The sequence below is a fragment of the Porites lutea genome, chromosome 8, assembly GCF_958299795.1.
Source record: "Porites lutea chromosome 8, jaPorLute2.1, whole genome shotgun sequence".
Lineage (NCBI taxonomy): Eukaryota > Metazoa > Cnidaria > Anthozoa > Scleractinia > Poritidae > Porites > Porites lutea.
The window spans coordinates 1,020,046-1,032,865 of record NC_133208.1 but is presented as its reverse complement, the minus strand read 5'-3'; the positions used below and the strand labels follow the sequence as shown (position 1 = coordinate 1,032,865).

Sequence of the window (12,820 nt, the reverse complement as noted above, 5' to 3'; positions counted from 1 at the left end):
ATTCGCACAAGTGAGCCTGCACGCAAGCTAGAAAAGGGGTATAGACTTTGTCCATTTTGGTCTGGAATCGGGTATGGTTTTCGAGGGAAACTGTGGGAGTGTATGAATGTATTTATCGTTTCTTTTCCAAATGAGTAAGAAAGAAAGAGAAATATGTGAATTCGAAATGTATTTCAAGAAACCTTTTTTTGTTGCTGTTCTAATCTAAGTAATGTTGACGTAATTTCTTAGAGACCAGGTCTGAACAAGAGAGAATGATCTAGCTCATAAATGACATTTTTGGTCCAAAATAGGGTCAGGATTTTGAGAACTGGGCAGCACACCCCCACCAAGAATTCCCAGGAGTACCCCCCTCCCCCGGGCAATGGTCATCAATCCGCAGATCAGAGCCTTGAAGTTGAAAAGAACACCTACACATGGTTAAGGTCAATAAAAGGCGCACCGCAAAGAATTTTGTGGTTTGTGGTGAAATTAGGAAGAATAACCTAACCGTTAATTAGGACTATTACAGAATTATTTTGCGGAGGACATACTTTTTTTATATATTTGAAGGAATTGTTTTGGTAATGTCACCCTCCAGGAGCCGATTATTGGCTCCTGCACCCTCCATCCTTGAATTCTTTACGGTTCACCCCTACTATGCATAAATTTGGCCTCCCGTGAACACACAATGGCGTCGCTTGAGGCACCGTTGTGGACGGGAGAGATTTCTCCTCGGTTTGATAAACTTTTAAAGGATGTCGTCGATGATCTGAGCCCAGAAGAACTTAATTATGCTGTATCGTCTATCAAAACGAATTTTGAGAAAGGAAAGTTCGCAGATAAAGGAGATCAGGATTTATATTCATGCCTGCATCTTTTTGCAAATTAGGGTCTTGTGTCGGAAGACAATTTGACTTTGTTGGAGAAGTTTGTGGTAACTCCACAAACATCTAAGAAGGAAGGAATTGAGGCAAAGATTAGAGGTTTCAAGGCAATCCGCTTGCAAGAGACTGAAGAGCAAACGGCAGCAGCAAGAAAGGAATTAACCGGGAGACACAGCGACTTAGAAAATGTTATGTCGAAGTTAACAACTGGTGGATCAAGCGTCTTGAACCTGTATGGATCAAGCGGTGTCGGAAAAACGAGACTTGCGACTGAAGTTTTGTCTCAGTGGCAAGAGACAATGAAATTTAAAGTGGACTTGAGAGAAGTCGGGAGAATGGAGGACGTTCACTTCCAAGTTTTGCAGGCATTGATGATCGGATCGAAGGAGACAACAACTGTGAGCTATGAAGCGAATCCTGTTATTCTTAGAATGCGGCAATTGAGGCAACGGGGACAAGGGGACATATTGTTGCTTCTAGATGATGTTGATCAATTTTCGGGCGGAAACAGCAAGGCTGTCACTAGCCTTAATGATGATTTTGTCACTTTCCTCCAGCGCCTTATCAATGGTCAAGCGAAATCTTCATTGAAGATTCTTTTAACATCCAGGAGTGCATTTCGTCACGGTGTGGATAATTACGAAGTGAAAAGTTTAGAAAAGATCTCTTCGGCGGAGCTCCTTCAAAGGCAAGGGACGCCTGCTATTCACGGCAGCCAAAGAGAGAGACTAGTCGAGATGTGTAAAGGAAAGCCGCTCTTGCTTAATGGAATGGCATCAATCTTAAGACAGGAGATAGCTGATGCAGAAAGGCTACTTGGAACCATTGAACATGAGATAGAGGAGGAGCCGTCCCAAGGCGCTGGAAATGAAGAGACTGAGAAGAAAGAAACCTTTGACACGAAAGAAGAAGGTATCGATGAGGAACAGCTGTCATGTTTGAGGAAAATGTTCTTTTTCCTTCCAAGTAAAACACTTAAAGAGTCTGCTGTTTCAGTGTCACTCTTCTGCCGCCCATTTTCATTGGAAGCAGCAGCTGAGATACTTGGAGTAAACGTCTCGAGAGCTGCAATAAGAATGGAAGCCCTGCGCAACAGTCAAGTGGCGTCCGTTGTTCCAGAGGCAAAAGAACTGTTGTATGACATACATCCCTTGATGCGAAAGTTTCTTAAAAGTACTGGCAATAGCAAGGCTTTCGTAGAGGCTTACCAGAGAGCAAAAGACAACTTTTGCAAGCATTTCATTTCTCAGTTGACCACAATTGCAGCCCTTTTGGACAAGGGGTACGATAAAGCCTTTGACACCTTTGATTTTGACAAACTCAACTTTGAACTTGCCCTGGAAATTTCGTTGAAGTCCAGCTTTTTTATTATTCCCTGGAAAGATCCTGAAATCGTCATGATTTGTTATCTATTTGAAGCTATGCTCAATGATCAAAAGCAAAGAAGAAAGATTTTTCGTGTCTGGGCTGAAAAGGTCGAGGAAGATGGAAAGGAAGGTGAGTATTGTCTTCTATTTGGTAATCTCTAGTTTATTATAGGTAGCTGTTAACGTTACAAGGGTTCAAATAATAAGACACAGCTTTTCCGTTTTAAATGAAACGATATTTATAGCTAATAGACACAACCAAATTAATCACAACAAAAAACCTTAGTTTTAAGTGTTCGTGAAAAACGATCATTTGCTCTTTATGAGTCATTCGGATGATCGTGTTCCGGAATCAGAATGTTACTAAACATAATCCCTGTCGATGGGGATTTTTAGTACTAGCGCTAGTTTTCTTTACATAGATTACAACACTGCATGCTGTATATTAGCTATAGTTGCAGATGTGGCAGCGTAATGCATATCTAAATCTTATATTCTAGAGTTTATTTGTATTATACTTCTTGGGTAACCTGTTCTTGCATTGCCGCCATTTTGCATTGAAAGCGGCTACTCACGTAATAAAACGAATATACAAATACAATAACAAGAAATGGATAGGATTTAGTCTATCTCACGTAATTTTTAAGTTTAAAACTTTATGTCACAGAAACTCAGTCTTCTAATAGTAACTCTTAGTTACCATGCAAATGGTCAGGTTGTTACTTTTCTCTAGCCTGCTTGCTAAATTTTCTCTTGTTTCTTTTTCTCGGTAGGCTCCATGTTTCGAGCAGAAATGCGCTGCTGGGAAGCTTTGCAGGTACTCAATCTTGAAGGATGGCGTAAGGCTGCGAACGTTGTTCAAGAGGCCAGGGAGTTGTTGAAGAGGGTGCTGAGAGAGAGCAAACAGACTGAGCTTTACAAGCTCAAGAAAAGCTCTTGTTTGTTTGTTGAAGGCGAAGTCTTCAGCCGAGCAGGGAAATGGCCAAAAGCACTTAAACGTTTGAGGCGTTCCTTGGAAATAATGGAAGACCGATTGAAAAATCACACAAGCACTTGTAGATGTTTGAATGCAATTGGAAATTGCTACAGCTGTCTCGGAAATCCAGAGGAAGCGATTAAGTTTTACACAAGAGCATACGAAATGCGTCAAGAACTTTCGGGGTCAAGGGAACACTTTGACTTGCCTCTTTTTAAAAGTCAAATTGGGACAGCTTATGAATCTATGGCCATTCAAGAGTATATCAAACACAGAATGACGCCCGAGGCCATGACGAATTTTCGAAAGGCTATAGAAAACTATCAAGAGGCTTTAGATCTAGCCAAGGAACTTAATCTCAAAGGCATTTTATTCACAGCACTTTATAACAGAAACATTGCTAACGCTCACTCGTGGCTCATGCAGTTTGAGGAGGCAAAAACATATGCTTATAACGGGTATCAGATTCGGAAAGACATTCTTGGCAGACATCCATTGACTGTCCGGAGCACTTTTCAAATGGCAGAAATTTCTCGAGGTCTCGAGGATTATGATGAAGCTGAAAAATACTACGAGGAAGCATGGGAGATTGAGAAAACCCTGTGGAAAGGGAACCACAGTGAAGTCCGGGACAGAATTATCAAAAGCTACGAGGGAATGCTTCCCAGAGAGAGAAAGAGGGCTTTTCAGAAGGAAGTCTTGGAGTTTTATCAAAGATCCTGGGACGAGGAGAAAAGTTTTGACGGGTTTCAGTTCTCTCAGGCCAACATGAAGATCATCGATGCTATCAACGAACGGCTTGGAGAAGAGGCTGATGTCAAGACAAGGAGGAAATATCAAAGCGAAGCTCTTTGGTTCTACGAAGGAGCATGGAATTCCCCCGACACCAATAGGCTGCCTTATGAGCAGAGAGAACACTTCTTACAAACTTTGTTAAGGTTATGTAAGGAAGTTAAAAATAAAGAACTTTTTGAGAAATATCAAAAGGAATCATTTAGATTCTACGAGAGAAGGTGGAAAAACAACGGTTCAGAATTAGAAGGGAAACAAGACAAAATTGACTTGCTCACTACACTAGAGGATCTGGCTATATCACTTGGATATGAAAGGAGGGGAAAAAAGTATCGCACCCTGCTACAGGTAAGGCATAGGAAGACATGACACACCGTCTTCGACACATTTTTGTTATTCAAGAAAAATAGAACCAGTGGAAAGAGAAAGTGTTCTAACTAAAAGTGTTTTCGTTTTTTTTATAGGCCGAATCCAAGCGAGGAGCATCTTTTTCCTTGCGTTCTCTTAATCCGTTCGCAACTGCAGGTCAGTGGTACCATTGTTATTATTATTATTATTCTTATAATTATTATTATTATCATCATCATTATTATCATTATCATTATAATATTATAATATTACTATTATACTCATTTTTATTATTTAAGCATACTGAAAGAAGGTCTCGTAGCTATTAAAAAAATAAACAGAATTTACTGAAAGGTTATTGCTCTGTTGTCAAACAATAAGATACAAAGATATGGACTCGACTGCAAAATTTTATAGCAGTTGCTTCATTATGTGTAACTAAGGCCCTGTCCACACTGATGCGTTTTCAAAAGTATGCAAAAACGCATCGATCGATTCGCGTCCACACTTAACAATAAGTTCATGCGTCAGCGTGTGTATGTCGAGATATTGAGCACGCAGGAAGTTTGGAGAGCACGAAAAAGGCGTAAGAGTTGCACGAGGCGCAGCCGGGTGCAACTCTAGCCTCTTGAGTGCTCTCCAAACTTCCCAAGTGCTCAATATCTCGACATACGCACAGCTGGAGCATGAACTAATTCTTTTATAACATTATCAAAGCGATCAATGCAGCAGTTAACTTAAAATTTTATTATTGTAGGGCGCGTTCAAAGCAGTACGCGTCAATGTTTACGTGACTATATTTTTTTTTTCCTCACAGTTAATCTTATGTTTTTATCCTGAAACTGAGAGAAAGTGTACTCTAAAATGATTGTAAAATCTATATTTAGGTGCCGGAAAACTATTAATTTACCGAAAAATTGTTATTGAGAGATAACAACTTTGCAAAGAATGATCTCACGCCATAGCCAGCACAGCTCGCGGAGATGACAACAACAACAACAACACTCACCTCTTTTCCTTACTATCGGTTAACAAATTCAAACGTTTACTCTTAAATTTCCTTATAAAACACATGGTAAACGCTTCGTTGTCTATTGCTGAGTTATGGATGCACTCAGGAGACTCAGGATTGCTAAGCTCACAACAACTCGAGGAATTACGAATAGTTTATTGACGTCATCAGCGTGCTCAATAGTAATATGAAGCACGCTCGCGCTATTGAAATTGATTAGGCGAATTTTCTAGCTATGTTATAATACCGTTTTGACACGGTTTGACTGTCCACATTTCTCATGAAATGTTCAAAACCGATAGAATTGCACGTTGTGACGTAAGTTGAACTCTATGCGCGCGCTACAAACACGCATTTTGATGTGTTTTCCACCGCTTTTAACCGTCCTCATTAATAGGGAGCTTAAGCAAAGACGTTTTTGAGCGACGCACGTCAACCGGAAGTGAGGCCTTGTTCTCTTTTATATGCCTTGACTCTAACAAATTTGTATTGCTAAGTTTCTTTTCTCTTATAAAAACGATTTGCCCGAGAGTTTGAACCAATCCACTGCCCAATGATGCAAAAAGTTCACTTCCGGTTGACGTCCGTCGCTCAAAAACGCTGTTGCTTAAGCTCTCTATTAATTAATACGATACGTATGCATTTTCGTTTTGATCCACAGTGTGGTCGGGGCCTAAAACTTACTCCTCCATACTTGTTACTGCGGGATATTTCACTACATATGGCTTCTTCGTCTCCAAACTTGTGATCAATAGAGTACTATATTATTCCTGAAATCATTGTTGTGGATTAATGAATGGAGCGTGACTCCCCGGCGTAGACAAGGAACGACAGGGAGTGTCTTTGGAAGGAGACCGAACACAGATCTCTCGGGACGGGGATACTGGGTCGTTAAATATGGCGGACTCTCTTACACTCTTTACTGACTGCGAATGAGGGGCAGTTTGACGCAGGATTGGTTTAAATATCGATGCAAAACCAATCAGGGAATAGCTTGGGGAATACATTCCCATTTACCTTAATATACATTGAACTAATGACTCGCATGCATAATCAAGTATATTCAGATGACTTTGAATAATATTTCTATTTTTCTTTTCTCAACTGAACAAGTACAAATTAGCGTTACTTTATGCAGTAAACATTCCGCATTGTGTTTATCAGAGACGTCTTCTGACAACGATGACGATGATGATGACGACTACGATAGTAGTAATGATGACGATGACAGTGTAGATGATGATTTTAATGAAAACGACGATAGCGGCAACGACGATGGTGCCGATGATGGTGGCGATGATAGTGGCGATGACGGTGGCAATGATGTTGGTGACGATGGTGGCGAGGATGACGCTCATGATGATGACTTTGATGAGCCAGACTTAGGAAAAGTTAACTTACACGAGTATGTATACTAATGTTCCTTGAGACCACTGTAAGAGCACAGTGACATTAAGAAACCTCCATTCTGACTAATCATGCCATTCATTTTGCGCCAAGAGTTGTCTTAGTCTGCTACGCAGCCGTTTTTAGTGTCGTCACGCAATGTTTCTGGGGAGGAGCGTTGCGTGATGCTAAAAGCGGCTGTGTAGCAGACTAGAGTTGTCTCTCAGGGAACATTGGATTTTGTTTGAGGGTATACACAGGTAAGGAACAGTATATAAGAGTACAATCAGTAATCCCATGGCGATTCATCTTCCTGTGGCAAAACTTTACGTTTTACCATCTTTAAGCAAGCAAGCTCGTTAGTTTCTATGTTGCTTAAAATAAAAGGTCAACGTTACATGATAGGGTCATACCTGCCTGATAATGCCCAACTAAGCTTAACTTGGCAAAACGACCTTATTACCTGTTTAGAAAAAATGAGGGAAGTTTTCCTTTAACCCGTTTGAGCGTTTGGGGAACTTTTTATGCAAAAGGGCAATGAGGTCCGCTAATTGATGGATTGTTTGATGATTGTTTGATTGTTTGATTGATTGATTGATTGATTGATTGATTTATTGATTGATTGATTGATTAGTTGCAGAGAAATGCTTACCAGTGAAGGTACCTACTGGGTTCTCAAACGATGGGGTGCCCGCATTTTGTTCCCTCCTGACGCCGTGTCTGAGCCCACACCAATAGTGGTCCGCCGATGGAGATACAGTGCACGTTCTCCCCCACTGCAAGAGCATGAGTCAGTTGTCAGCAATGTTCTTGAGATTTCGACCATCACTGGCGATGAACTGGAATTCAATGCTGACGTGAATCTGGTTCTCTCTCACAGTGCGCCTGGTTTACAGGGCTACGAACTGGTGATAAAGAGGCTGATCAATTGGGAAAGCAATGAATGGGAAGAAATGGATAGAACTGAGGACTTGCGGTGCTGGGAAGGTTTTTAAATCATTTGCTCTTTGAACAGCAGTCCATTGTCTCAAGCCAGTCTTTATGTATTTGTTAAATTACCTTCCATACATGTTATAGCCATACAATTACGGGCGTTTGTTGTGTGGTGTTACAGTCAGCTCTCTCTAAACGGACACCTCGCTAAACCTACCTAGAGCTGGTCTCTGCCTTTCTCCATTCTTTTAAATTGACTCCTTTTAAGATGGACATCTGTCTAAAACCAAATCGTAGTGCTGGTATCTTATAAGGAGTCAGTCATAAAGGGAGTTGACTGCACAACTTCATTATTATAGAGGTTAAACATGACTTTACGTCCAATGGCAAACGCGAATTTGTACGTGACCAAGTTTCCTCTTTACTAGTCGTTTAAGGCTCATCATTTCTACTCCTAAATTAGTAGATTCGCGCAATTTTTATCCATAAGAATTGTTTTGAGCTGTTTTTATCTGCTAATTTTCTATTTTGAGAAATTCTCAACTTGAATCTGACGTTTGCCGTTTCCCCGATACGTAAGGGTTTTTAAGAAACTCTCTATTGCTTCTGCCCGTTCACACCTTAGGTGTTCCTATGGAAGCAGTTCAAATGTATGAAATTCATATATTCATTAGTTCGTCTTTATCTTTAACGGGTGAGTTAAGAGCCAATTTAATTACACCAGCCCCAAGTTAGTTTCCGAACCATTTATTGGATTCCGGAATCCGAGAAAATTTTACTCTTGGAATTCGGAATCCTGGACCGACTTTGGAATCCAGGATACAGCTCAAGGAATTTGAAGTCCTACTAACGATTGGAATCCAGAATTCAAGTTCCACTGACAAAGACTAGAATCCAGTACCTGAAATCTGGACTGATCCACGGCATAGAATCTAGAATTTAAGGCTGTCTTAGATTCCACAAACATGGGATAATCAGAGTTTTCTTTCCTGCCTGAATTTTTTTGCATCTTCAACTGTGATGATCTTTTTTACAATGATAATGATAATTATAATGAAAAATAACACTAGCACTGTATTCATATTTCGTTGTTTTTCATATGTCTTGTCCACAGACATCGAAGATGACTTTCCCTTTCAGTATGGCACCCCAGACCTTTCTTTTCCCGTTGCGCAGACTAACATAACTGAGTGCTCAACATACGCAGTTGTTTGTCGTCTCAAGTCTTCTCCAAGTTACACCATCACACCTAATGGCGGCTTTTTCAGTCACCCTGACTATCTTGATGTGACTATTAAGGTCCCCAAAAAGGCTGTTCCACCAAAAGCAAAGTTTCCTTTGGAATTGAAGGTAGGAAAATTGTCATATTATGCACCTATCAATGTAAAGCCGGCGGGGGGGAGGGAGGCGGGACATGGGGTGGGAATTTGACATTTTTCAAGAGTTTGCATTCAAATTCCCTGCCCTCGGGCAAATGCAACCAAATTTCCCCACCCCGGGCTACACATTGCACTGTCAAATATCTCAAGGCTGGACCCAACAAAGGCACAATAAAAATATTTCCAAATAAAACTACGAAATCTTTATTTATATTACGTTGCTGCATCACCATAGATACATGTTCCTGTTACAGCTGCAATTATACGTTTTAACCTTAATCCGTGTTACACTGCGTAGATTACAGAAACCTTTAGGAGAAAGTTCACATTTTGTAACTTTAAATATACCGTTCTTAGTAAAGGGTACGAAGAAAGTCAGCTTTATAAGCTTACAGTGATTGTAGGGAATGAGCCAAACAATTGTACTTGTAAAAATCGACTTCGTTGCTCTTTACTTCTGTTTACTTTCATACCACAGTATCTTAAGAGGTTCAATTGATCAAAAACACGCTAAAACAAACTAAATTTGAAGGCAAAACAGTGAAATCCACACAGCTTTCGCTTGTTCTCGTTGGCCCTCATGATTTCCAGATCTTTCCAGACCTTACGGCGCATGCGTGAAGCGTGGAAGTGGGAAACATATGTTCGGTCTCAGTCTTTTTCGTCCGAGTCGGCAGTCAAATATCTCCACGTCGGGCGAAGAAAGATTCAAATATCCCCTCCCCTGGGAGAATAAGATCAGTCAAATGCCCTACGCCAGGGCCAACAAAGACAATCAAATCCCCCCCCCGCCGGCATAACATTGATAGGTGCATTAATCTCGCCCTTGGTAACTAAAGGTTTGTGTAGTTGCCTTGTCACGATGACAAGCAGATTGATACGTGAGGTGGTAACATTCTGCTAGTTTCAAGACACTACGTTTCTACGGCAACTTAAAATTCTCCAGTCGCGACAAAAATACTTTAATACAGAGTGAACTTAGGTTACCTAGAAACCTAAATGTACGTTCTGCTGATCCAGGTGACACTAAAGGTATTATTGCGGCGTGACTGAAACAATACAGTTTTATTGTACTAGTTTCGATTGGCGACTAGTGTGGCCTAAGGACATCTCTGGCTACGTACTGTTGTCAAGACTAGAAAATATGAAGCAGACGTAGAACAAGCTATTTAAGTTTATGTAGTTCTGTCAATTTTATTCATTCAGGTGCAAGAAGTTCCAAGTGAAGAATTTGAAGGGCAGGACGTGTTTCTTGGCCCTGTACTGCGTATAACCTGCCCTCAACTAGTTGAGTTCTTGAAACCGGTCACAATTCAGTTGCCAGTGTCTCTACGAAGCGACCAGGAAGGAACTCCAGACCCCTCGACGTGCTGTGTCAGAGTATTGTTCTTAAATTCTGATGGCGAAAATAAAAAGTGGATGGAAATCACAGATGACCTTAAAATTCCTGTAAATTTTGACGGCACATTTGTTACGTTCCAGGTTGAACACTTCTCCGGGTAAGAGAAAATCCAAATGTTGTTTTTTTCTAATTTGGAATGAACAATATTTCTTGTGAACTCCTGAACTAAAAATTTAAATGTTATATGCAAGTTAAAGTGCATTAGCATTGTCAATGCTTTTGACCATTTGTCGACTCGCGATGGGCTTACCATAAGTATTCAAACCTTTATACCAGTAAAGGTCCTTTGCAGTGTTTTTGTTTCTTTCTTTCTTTGCCTCTTTCCTAAAATTTAGATTTATTGCCTTCATCGACGGTTTATGCTGTTTAATTGTGCTTTTGTAGCGTTAGGAGGGTAATTGTGTACTGGGTCATTAATAGTAACGTCTTACTGTGGTTAAATCTTGTTATGAGTTAGGTCATAACGTGTGACTGAATGACCGCCATCTTAGATTCCCATAATTCCAGCGGGGTGTTTTCGTTCTGAAGCAATGTAGTAATGACTTAATTCTCTTTGATGTCTCTCTTTAAGATACGCTTGCGTTTTTGGATTGTATAAAGAGGACTTCAGCGTTTCTGGAACAGTCAGTTGCCTGTCAAGCCTCATTTGGAACCAGCCGATGCTTGCAGTTTTCTTCGCCTACTTTGAGCAACATGATCGTGCCCATTCACAAGTTGTTCTCCATTTTATTTGCTGCCCCGCTCACCTAAGAGAGGAAACAGTTCTAGAACTCAACGAAAGAAACGTGGTTCTGACTGAGGGAATTTCACGGAAGGAAATGATACCTGGGCGGGACAAAGCATTTGTATTTGTATCTGGAGGAATAACACCAGTTGATGTGGAAAACATGGACAATTTTTTCCTTGGGTAAGTTGTAGGGCGTTGTTTCTCACTATGCAGTTTTTCTTGCAACTTATCACGCAACCCTGTCACAAGACGTTGGTATAAGAGTTGCCCCATATCATATTATGCAACTAGATCTTCGTTGCAGCAATCGTTGATACTTAAGAACATGTTCTGCCATTCGTAACGGTTACCGCCCAGTTTAGCACTACACTGTGGAAAATGGGTACTAGGATTGTTAACAGTCCCTCTTTTTTTTCGGTTATGAGATAAGGGATATGACGTCCAATCTCGTTACTGGGGTCCTCTCTCTTCCTGAGCCTAGAAACAGGAACAAGGTCAAATGAAGTTTACGTAAAACAAAAACATTCGGCAACAAAATTAATGGACTAATTATAACATTTTTTTTACATGTTAAACTTTAATAGAATCGAAACTGTTTTGAGAAATATACATTTTCAGGATGATTTTTGAAGGAGGCGGCGTGGCTGAGTGGCATCTCAGCCATGGTGGTAATTACACAACTAGTTTACTCCCTGCCAGTTGGGATTCTCAACCCTTGTTATGTTTAAATTACATTATTTCGTTCAGCTGAAAAGCCTCTTAAGGGGAGAAGATAATTGAATATTTATTATTATTATTATTATTATTATTATTCAATAAAATTCGATTAGCAGTACCACAGCAGGTGCCCATGTAAATAGCAAAAGCCGAAGAGGGAGTAGAAGGGGGAAGGGGTAAGCTACATCCTTCTTCAACTTGTCCCACTTCGAGCCATAAACTGACTCATGCGTCTGTGGGTTATGAGTATAAATGTAGATTAATTTTATGCTCTTTTTTTCAGGTTTGAAAGTAACCTCCCGTACACCGGTCAACTGCCAGTTCGTTTGATGAGCGACCAAGTTCTATCCCATGTGGAGTTTCGCAGCAGTCCGGATCCTACAGCGAAAAACTTGCTGTCCAAACTAAGTTTTATGAGTCCTACAAACAGGGACTCGCGCAACTCAAATGACACTTCTCTGTTTACCGAGCTCAGCCTAATAGCAGAAGTCATAGATGGACCAAATGATGATTTTGATGATAATGAAGATAGTAATAACAGTGATGGCGGTGAAAATGGTGGCAATAATGCAGTATATGGTGGCAGTGAAGAAGAAAACGACGACAATATGGGCAGTGCTGAAGGAGAGCAGATTGCAACATGTACTTCAAAAGAACACGAATTGTCACAGCAAATCCAATATGAGCTTAGTCTGCGTGGAACAGTAGAGAGCTTAGATGAGCCAGTCTCGCATAAAATGAAAACGCACGCGTAAGTATACTACTACTTTCGCAATCCACTGTAAGACCTCTCTCACAGGGAGTGGGGATATTGATAACCAGTGCTTTCCACTGGGCTTGGTTCTCTTTATTCATCCAAGGATTTTTCTCCTCAGTATCGGATTTTCCCCTTAGGGCAGGGATTCACAACATTCA

The 12,820-nt window shown here is 40.6% G+C and overlaps 1 pseudogene; it reads left to right on the top strand.

Moving 5' to 3' along the window:
- Positions 1-670: 670 nt before the first annotated feature.
- On the top strand, positions 671-12,660 carry LOC140946706 (uncharacterized; annotated as a pseudogene).
- The last annotated feature ends 160 nt before the right edge of the window (positions 12,661-12,820 follow it).